Consider the following 10,419-nt stretch of genomic DNA (forward strand, 5'->3'; position numbering starts at 1 on the left):
CATTTCTGGCCTGATCGGGTTTTGAAAAAAAAAGGTTTTTTTTTTTTTTCAATTAAATCAAATTACAACAACTTCTCGTGTGTGTGAGTGCTTAGTAAAACTTGAAAAACTGTTTTATTTAATTTTTGCCATATTTTTAAAAACTATCAAGACGGTCGAAAGATTATGAAACATCAAAGCTTTGTAAGTGTAATGGTTTCTCGTGTTTATTTCAATGTCTTTTTGTATTTATATTATTTTAAACACATTTCCTTTTTATACTATGGTATTCTTTAGTATGTATTTTTTGAAAAATAATAATTAAGAGAAGTAATTGCTTTTATAATTTGTTTAGTACAAATCTATTAAAAGGAGCTTATGAGCACGCCTATTTGACTATTTTAAAAAAAAAATGAAACAAGTCATGGAAGTGGTTTAACCGTTTGCCAAACTTTCACAATGGTTTAAAAACAAAGGGAAAAAGAATATACAAGAGCGTGGAATGTTGTCTATAGAATAAAGATAATCCAACTGCAGCTATAGTATTCTTGTTACAAAACAACCATCAAGTCAAACATAAAAGAAAATTAAGTTTTTTAATTATTAAAAAATTGATTATGGTAGTTCCGCCCCTGGATTAAGTTAAGATGTAAATGAGAATACTGTTGCTGCGATGTGATAAATATATATCTGTAAGGGAAACAACTTACATATTATTTTGTTGATTAACCTATCCATTAGTAGTACACACATAGTATACATCTATTAAACTATTATATTCATGTTCGTATACTAACTAAACCGTTCGTATATACCATTTAATAGATTTGTTTTGATATCAAAATATAACAAAATTGATTTTGTATTTACAATTGTGAAAACCATTTAAAGATGTTCTATATATTGTTATATACCTCGTGACTGATCTTCGAGAAATGTTTAGTTTCTGCACAATAATCTGAATTATTCTTATTTTGATATAAGTATTTAAATGTTTAAAACAATCGAATTAATCAAAAAAAAAAAAAAAAAAAAAAAAAAAAAAAAAAAAAAAAAAAAAAAAAAAAAACTGTTTGAGGACTGTATAGATATCGATGTTTGAAAGGGAAGAATGTTTGCTTTGATGTGACTCATTGTAATAACGTATCTTTTCCGATTGCTTGAACTATTTTTAATTCTCGGTAATCCCAATTTTTTTTCCAGCTCTACTTAACACCCAAATCCCTCCCCCCCCCCCTCCCCCCAGCCCGTCCCGTCAGCCCACCCCGCACACCGAGAAAAAAAAAATCCATTGAATCATCATTTAATTACACTTTTGCATTTTCAGTTTCAGGTTGGTTTTTAATTTTTATTTTTTATTTTTATTTAGACGTTTTATATTAGATCTATGTATAAGTAAATCATCTTAAATGAATGAAAGCAGCCTACAAGTAAGAAAGAAATATTACTATTGTAAATCTGTATCAGTCCTCACAAGCCGATGATGAAAACTGTAATACTAAAGCGAACACACAACTGACGCTATAAATTACGTGTCTGAGGCGAAAAAAAATAATTGATACAAGTATACTATTAAAGGTAGTATATTAATATTATACTACCCGCTTTTTTGTATGACAACATTAGCAGTAAAGTTGTTGTGTCTGGTCAAACGTAGAGAACTGTTGAGTCATGGGTAAAAAGAAAGGCAGGCAGGGACAGAAGAAGCTGCAGGGTAAGAAGGCCAAAGTGGCCAAACAGGCCAAGAAAAATAAAGTGGTCAAAGATTACTTTCGACAACAGTAAAAAGATTGACGTTCTGAATGCAGACATCACCAAAGTTTTGCTGGCCCCAGCCAAACTTCAGCTGTCTACAAGAGAAGAGGAACATATAGTAGATTTAATACTGGAGGTTAGTCATGAGGTCATGTTAGTCTAAAAGAAATGACCAAAATCCTGCTATTTTTTTTTTTTTTCTAGTGCTAGAAAAGTTAGCAGAGGTAGCTTTAGCTCCAGGACCTGACTTTACAGCAATATGTTTAAATATAAGACGGGAATAAAAATATATCAGCAACAATCAGAAGAGATGGAGAAAATGTTACATTTAACCCAGACCATAGCTGTTTTTGTAACGACTGAAATTATGAAAAGTGAAAGACAAAGAAAACAATAAACGAGAACTATAGTCTAATGACCCAGTAAGTTTCTTTCAGTGAATATATGTGATTGCAAAATATGATATTTTGAAATGTGGCTTGTTTTTGTTTTTGTCTTTTTTAAAGTGCTCTTTTATACAATTATCGTCATTTTTACTTTCTTGTATACGAAGTGTAGATAAATTATTGTAATCGTGCAAAAATCTAAATTGACATGTAATCAAATCTTGAAATGTTATACTCCCGTGAGTCGAAAAAAAAAAACAACATGTTTTCCGAATGTCTGTGTGTGTGCATGTGTTTGTGCATGTGCATGTGTGTGTGTGTGTCTGTTTGTTACTGTCAACACGATAACGAGTACCGTTATAACTAGGTTGATGTCATTCCATATGACTTTTATATCAATAGAGAGAGAGAGAGAGAGAGAGAGAGAGAGAGAGAGAGAGAGAGAGTGGAGACGAAATGAAATCTATTAGATGCAGATTTCTGTATTTGACAAAAGATAAAAAACCGGTCGTGAGTACCCGCTAAAGACCAATAGAAAAAAAAAAAACTTACCTGGAAATTTCCAGCCCTATTCCTGTAGCAACTCTCTGTCATTGGTAGTAAATATTATGGTGTCAAAGTTCAGTAGGGACGTCGTTAACAGTTTGCTGATGACGACAGTAACAGTTCGATAGTGACGATGATACCAATTCAGATGTGACGACGATAACAACCTTGTGACGACGATGAAAGTCTCATACAATAAACACCTTATATGGTAAACATTTACCCTTAAACAATAACAGCGACTGTGGCAAGTCTCAGGCAATAAACACCTTATATGGTAAACATTTACCCTTAAACAATACCAGCGACTGTGACAACTCTCAGGCAATAAACACCTTATATGGTAAACATTTACCGTTAAACAATACCAGCGACTGTGGCAAATCCCGGTAAATTGCGATTGCTACAGGGGTTGATGTTTTTGTATGGCCGGTCTATTTCTAAGTTCTTCTTGTTTTTACTGGCCACCAGCTGTTTTATTATCCCTAAATTAATACTTACATTTGTTTTGTTAACTTTAATAACATGTACGGCCTTATTTAAACTCTTTTATGAGAACACTGTTAACTAATGTTTGACCTTTATAACTCCACTGTATCCCCACACCCCGTGATAGCTAAACGCCTACCAACCCCTAACCTGTCGGTACTAAACATCCAAATGAACATAAACACCGACTTGAACATAACAACCTTTTACCATCCCACTAAATCGCTCACATAGCAATCTGTTCGTCAAACCCTCCCCCCCCCCCCCCCACCCACACACACCATAAATAGTAACATCTCAGCAGTTAGATCACAGAGCACAGAAATCGACGCTTGGCTTGCCTTAAACACACACACAGACACCCTCTCCACGCCTCGTCAGACACATCTACCCCCTCCCCATCTGTCCACTTCATTTTGAGACATGATATCCCCACATCCCCTTTAACTGTTCCAACGACCCCATCACCCACCCCAACATCAATTTCGACTTTAGACAACGGAAGATGCTGTTGGTGGTGTCGGCCCAATGTAGAATGAAGGCGAAAGGCGGAGGAGCTTTAGTTTGTTCACTTACTCACTGTTAATGCTAAGCTCTTTCGGTTACTGTAATCCACTTACTCTGAAAGTTTAATTTAATTAAGCAGAGGTATTTAATAGAAAATATAGTGACCCACCGTATTCATTATAAAAAAAACGTATATAATTAAACAGATATATTATTCGAGCCTAAATCTCACAGGAAGCGATACTCCGGAATAAGACCTTTATCTGGGACTTTTTACGGAATAAAAAAACAAACTATAAAGGACATTTAACCTTTAACTGGAACTGGATATTGAATCAAAAACAGAAATTGAATCAGAATTTAACGTTCAACCGAAACATAATCTTACACCAGAAAGTGGCGTTTTTTCCGCGGGTTGGTGTATTTTCCGAAACAAAAAAATGTCACCAGAACTGGAAATTCAAGCCAGAATAAAAGAATGCTATCCCTTGCCTTATACCAACAACCGCAGCAATTACCATTTACACAGCCAAACCAACAATCATCGCAAAATACATAACATTGAACTACAAGGACAATATAATAGAAAATCTGAGAGCCGCCCCAGACAGAGAGCAAACATGTCAACACTGCGCATCCCCACAACACTGGACAACCCACTGCTAGCTAAGACACCTCAACAGAACACCCCTACACCACTGGACAACCCACTGCTAGTTAAGTCACCTCAACAGAAAAACCCTACACCACTGGACAACCCACTGCTAGTTAAGTCACCTCAACAGAAAAACCCTACACCACTGGACAACCCACTGCTAGCTAAGTCACCTCAACAGAAAACCCCTACACCACTTGACAACCCACTGCTAGCTAAGTCACCTCAACAGTAAACCCCTACACCACTGGACAACCCACTGCTAACTAAGTCACCTCAACAGAAAACCACTACACCACTGGACAACCCACTGCTAGCTAAGTCACCTCAACAGAAAACCCCTACACCAGCACCACACTCAGCCGAAGACAGAACAACGCCAATAGCAACAATGATCAAAATACAGCCAGCTATATCCACTCCAACCCTGGACACTCTCCACCAATGGTCACGAAGACGCTTTATAAAAGGGATCGTCCATAAATGGCGTCAGGCTCGTATGGGGAAGGGGTCTGTAATTTTGTGACGGTGTGTGATGAGGGGTGTGACGTCACACATTTTCACTTCTAAAAAAAGCTTTGTTAGAAAACGAGTTTTAGCCGTTATTTTGCGTTTTAGAAAACTGTTTTAATAAACTGTAATATGAATTGATTAAAATACTCCATTTTTGACAGAGTTCAGAAAAGGATTTTGGAAAAAATGCTTTTGCAATTTTATTTTGATGGAAGTTGTAGGCTGAGGTGTTACGTCATTTTAGGGGATAGGGCCTGGCTTTTTGTGACGATGTGTGACATAGGGGAGGGGGGGGGGGGGGTGGAGGAGGTAAAAATCGTCCAAAAAGCGTGATGTCATTTATGGATAACCCCAAACAATCCAAGAAGTTTTTGCGCCTTTGTGAGTGTGTGCCTCTAGATATTACTTAAGACAAGCGTTGAATTTGTGATGGTATAATTCAGTATATTGGCAAATTGTATTGATTTATGTGGTGTATGTTTCACCAAATGTTATCTATTATATTTTGGAAAGTGTGGTGAGAATAATTATGTTAATTATCATATGTGTTGTTTGGTGTTGTGATAAAATCTTCTTGAATATTGTCTTTTAGTTTTTACTCATGGGAAACTTTTGATGAAATTATTTAATTGTTAAATTATTTTACAAACACTAATAAAATAAATTATATAAAATGTTTAAAAAAAAAAAAAAAAAGCTTAATCCTCCCCTGCTCAAGATGACAGTGCTCTCCATTTCTCTATAGAACTGAAGCGAACCTAAAATGCATTTTCTTCGTCTTCGTTCTTAATTTTTAGTGTTGGAAGGGATCAAGCCTATCTGCTGGAGGGTTTGAACTCGAGACTTTTTCGAATTTATCAACTATGAGCTTTTGCCGACTCGACCACGTTTCCATCACAATTAATGATACGTGTCAACTGGTTATGCGCCATTGAGGCCATTGACTTCGATTTCAGACTGCTTCCATAGCCTTTGTCCAACCATACAATTTATAAAATTATTCGATTTTGATCGTAAAACAAATACACACTATATAAAAAACACAGTATTTTCATGGCTGTGTGAATGATATTAAACTGAATGTGAACCAATACAAGTACATCGGCTCTATAAAATTACAGGTCTAACTAACTGAAACCAGCTAACTAGTTTTTAGACATAGGGCTTACTTAGAATAGGACACATTATAAACATATGTTTAATGTAGATATGAACATGCACGGTTTCGATTATTTATAGTAGATGTATGTATGTATATGGACGACCTTATGAAACGAAATAAAAATACATAATCATTTAATCATTAATCGATACACGACACACATTGTGAAATTCATCAAAAGCAAATTGAACTGACGCGATTATTTAATAAGGTTAAGTATAAATAAATATTCTACTACTTCAACACATTAAATTTAGTATATGCCACATTGATATGGCAATGTGTCGTACAAGAGGAAATAGAATAGAAGATTATAAACAACACTCTGCTAGAAGAAGTCATCTCGTTATTTCCCTTTAGTTAGGGGAAACAACAACTCTTACAACATTTAAAATCGATAGATGAAGAACACCATATGATAGAACACATTTTTATTGACATAGATTCAAAAGTAAACATTTATTTTTTTTTTTTTACAATACTTATTTGTTTACTGTTTGTAGTATGTAAATTAAATTTTAAACAAACCTAAATAGAAAAGCCATATCTTTATTAAAAAATATTATTAATAACAGTAGTAAATATGTGATCACTTTCAAACAGATCTTGTATATAAACAATGTTTTCGATCAAACATAGGGTTTTTTTTTGTCAGTGGAACAACGGAAGAGATTGAAAATGCCAAGAGACTAATTAGTGGTGGTGATTATAATGGTGGTGGAGGTAGACGTGGTGGATATGGCGGGGGGCGTGGACGTGGTGGAGGAGGATATGGCAGAAGAGATGACGGTGGAGGATGGGGCAGAAGAGATGACGGTGGAGGATGGGGCAGAAGAGATGACGGTGGAGGATGGGACAGAAGAGATGACGGTGGAGGATAGGGCAGAAGAGAACGTGATAGCGGCGATGGATGGGGAAGTCGTAGTGGCGGCGGCGGTGGTGGTAGAGGCTTTGGAGGTGATGTTGGTGGCGAATCTGAAACAGATTCTGTTAAGTCATCTGAAGTAGGCAGAATCATCGGTCGTGGTGGAAGCAGAATACGAGACATGGAAGCAGACAGTGGTTGTCGGATAAAGGTGTCACGTGATGGCCACTCATCTGGTAGAAGTTCTGTGAGAGTTATCTGGGAGCAAAAACGCTATTTCTGAACCAAAAAGGCTTATTCTAGATGCTGGAGTTAAAATTGTTAATGGAAACGATCGTGGCCGTGGTTGGTGATGTATTCAACTATTTTCAGCAGATAAAAGCATCAAGGACTCACAAGATTTTCATCCAAGTTGCAATGTCATCATTTTAATTTTTTACTTTTTTTTTTGAGTATAGTTACCAAGTCATATATCATTTATCATCCAGACCAGCTTAAATTATTTTTAACATTTGAGTCTTGCTCACTCGTGCAGAATGTCAGATGTTATATATAATTTGACTTAACCCCTGGAGAAATCTAATGTATATACTATTCGCAAACTTGATATGTTCACTGAGCGACGCCAGATTTTAAAGTATTGGTCTTATTGTTTTTAAAATCGTGTTCATTGTGCATGTTATGCTTACAAATTTCCAGCTTTGAATAAACACAACAAATTATAAAAAAAAAAAAAAAAAAAAAAAAAAAAAAAAAAAAAATAAATAAATAAAATCGTTTATAATTATGATTAAAACGAAAGCAAAGTCGGAAATCGTTGAGAACAAGAACGAATTTCGAGAATAGCCACAATTTCTTATAGTATACATTTTTCAATTATCCCTTGGGTTAGGGTCAAGAAATCATCATCATCACCATAATCACCATCTGCACCTACTTGGACAAATCCAACATTATCCTGCCGTGCCCACACTCACAAAACTATAGTGCCAAATCTTCATCTGCGCAGTCAACCCTCAGTCTCCAATTCAGCTATTTAAGCTACCGAACAAAGACTAGATATATCAAGTCATCCTCTAGCCACACCAGACCTCCATACATTTCTCAATGTTGGATAAATACATTTGTCAGATTGCATGCATCTTATAAGTTATATTCCGAGATAACAAAACAAATATTAAAACAAAAAAATAGATTTATTTTTTGCTCAAATAAAATTTTAATGGAGATGATTATACATTATTAGGTAATTATTAATAAAGAAAATTACACATTTTTGCGCGAGCCCCCCCCCCCCCTCCGTATGGTAGCGCCCTAGGCCACCGCCTTGTTCGCCTTATAGTTAGCGCCGACCCTGCATACATGGCCCCCATCCCAAAACGTAACTATAACTAATTGGAAATGCCATAGATCACTGTAAAGAAAAAAAAAATTGTAGACAAAGCCTGTGTAAATAAAGTTACCTCCCATGCTGTATTGTTAATAAAAACAAGGGAATTTTTTTTTAAAAGGATAGTATATTTATTAAGCAAACAAATATATAATGAAAATATCATTCCAATATGTATGTTTAGTAGTTAAAAAACTTAATAAAAATATAATATTATTTTTATAATCTTAAAAAATCGTATCAAATTACCTAACCTTTAGAAATTTTGTTTAAAACAGAAATGATAAACGATAGTAAAATAACAAACGATAATTTTTATATAGTGAGATGAAAAAATTCAACAACGTTATGCCTTTGTCCACGATTTCGACCTTAGATATTTCTTTTAAAAAAAAATGTGAAAAAAATGATTAGGCCTAGCGAAACAAAACCTTGTCATTGTAACTCCCTATCACTCTCATATAAATTATAAATAAATTAATAGGGTAAAAAATTACGTTTGAATTAATAAGTAAAAAAAAGACAACTATATTAACCTATATCAACGGAAATAGTTTTATCTTAACGAGTAGGCCTACAAGATGCTCAGTTTAAAAAAGTAGTAAATATCATCCTAGGCCAGGGGTCGGCAACCTTTTGAGACGAAAGAGCCAAAAGTTACAATTTTCAAAATTTCCCAGCTTTTAAAGAGCCACTAACATTTTTATTTTAATATTATGATCTTTGATTATGATTAGGTATATATATATATATATATATATATATATATATATATATATATATATATATATATATATATATATATATATATATATATCAATGTATGTAGTATGTAGGTGTGTGTGTGTCTGTTTGTCTTTTATTCATTACTACACCTTTCACCCGATCGCCATGAAACTTTAGGAAGCTGTTGAGAATACTCATGGGGAGATATTTGCGAAAATAAAATGTCAAATTCGCAAATAGAATAGCGAGTGTTTATTGTTTATATTTATTTAATCGTTCATTAACGAGTGTTGCAAACTAATATTTTTATTAGTTTCAAGAAGAAAAAAAAAATAATTATTAATATTTTTCCATGGAACATAAGAGCCGCACCTCGACGTCAAAAGAGCCGCATGCGGCTCGCGAGCCGCAGGTTGCCGACCCCTGTCCTAGGCCTACACGATGCTCAGTTAAAATGTTCTTAATTAATTTTTTGTGACCGAACCAAAGGATATTTTTGAAAACTTTCTTCGGCAATATTGGTTTAAATTATGACAGGAATCGATTGGTAAATGTTTCAAGTCGCTAAGTTGTCTGGTTGCCGAGATATGGGCCAAAAACTGCATTTGTTCGAGGTTTTTTGGCTTTTCCGGGAAATCCAGCAAGGAATTCCGGGATTTTTTTTTGGCCCACAATCATCCGTGGAACTTGCTTAACATATTTGCTTTTGGAACTAGTCCTCGATATTGCTTCGTTGAGGAGAAGATACGACTTAAAGGCTGCGGACACACATCCATACATCCAGAAATGACGAGCTAATAATCGCAATTGTCCGTATGGAAATTGCGCTAAAAATAAAACAGTAAGGTATTAATTTACGAGTAAAGATAGTTTTATCATAACGCACTTTATTTACGCTCAGTTATTAAATGCACAAACATTCGGCAATAATAATAGTTTTAATAAATTAATTTCAAAATATTATTTTTTTCTGCAAGTAGATGTATACTTTTATTGTGCATCTGGGATAACAGTTGACAGTATTGGGTGAAATAACAGAAGAGGAGCAGATAGTTGATTTAATACTGGAGGCTAATTATGGGATCAAGGAAGTCTAAAAGTAAAGACAATATCCTGGTATTTTGTCCTCTAATGTTTGAAAAGTGAGCAGAGGTAGCTTTAGCAACAAGAGCCGCCTATACATCAATAAGTTCAAGTTAAGACCGAAAAGCTCGTAAATATGTCAGCAACAATCAGAAGAGATGGAAAAATGTTACATCTAACCCAGACCATAGCTGTTGTTGTAAGGACATAAACCATGTAGAGTGGATTCAACAGAAGGAGAAAAAAAAAGAGCTATCAAATGAAAATAACGAAAAATAAGTAATAAACTGAGTTGTAGATAATATTAATGAAAACAATTGTGAGAATTCGCTTTTAATAAACATACATTTCTAAAATATACGA

General features: G+C 34.6%; 1 pseudogene; it reads left to right on the forward strand.

The window, feature by feature from the left end:
* The first annotated feature begins 1,650 nt into the window (after window positions 1-1,650).
* On the forward strand, window positions 1,651-7,336 carry LOC131935316 (heterogeneous nuclear ribonucleoprotein A3 homolog 2-like; annotated as a pseudogene).
* Window positions 7,337-10,419: the final 3,083 nt, after the last annotated feature.

Source organism: Physella acuta, unplaced genomic scaffold, assembly GCF_028476545.2.
Source record: "Physella acuta isolate Inbredline_101_S28 unplaced genomic scaffold, ASM2847654v3 ptg000142l, whole genome shotgun sequence".
Classification (NCBI taxonomy): domain Eukaryota; kingdom Metazoa; phylum Mollusca; class Gastropoda; family Physidae; genus Physella; species Physella acuta.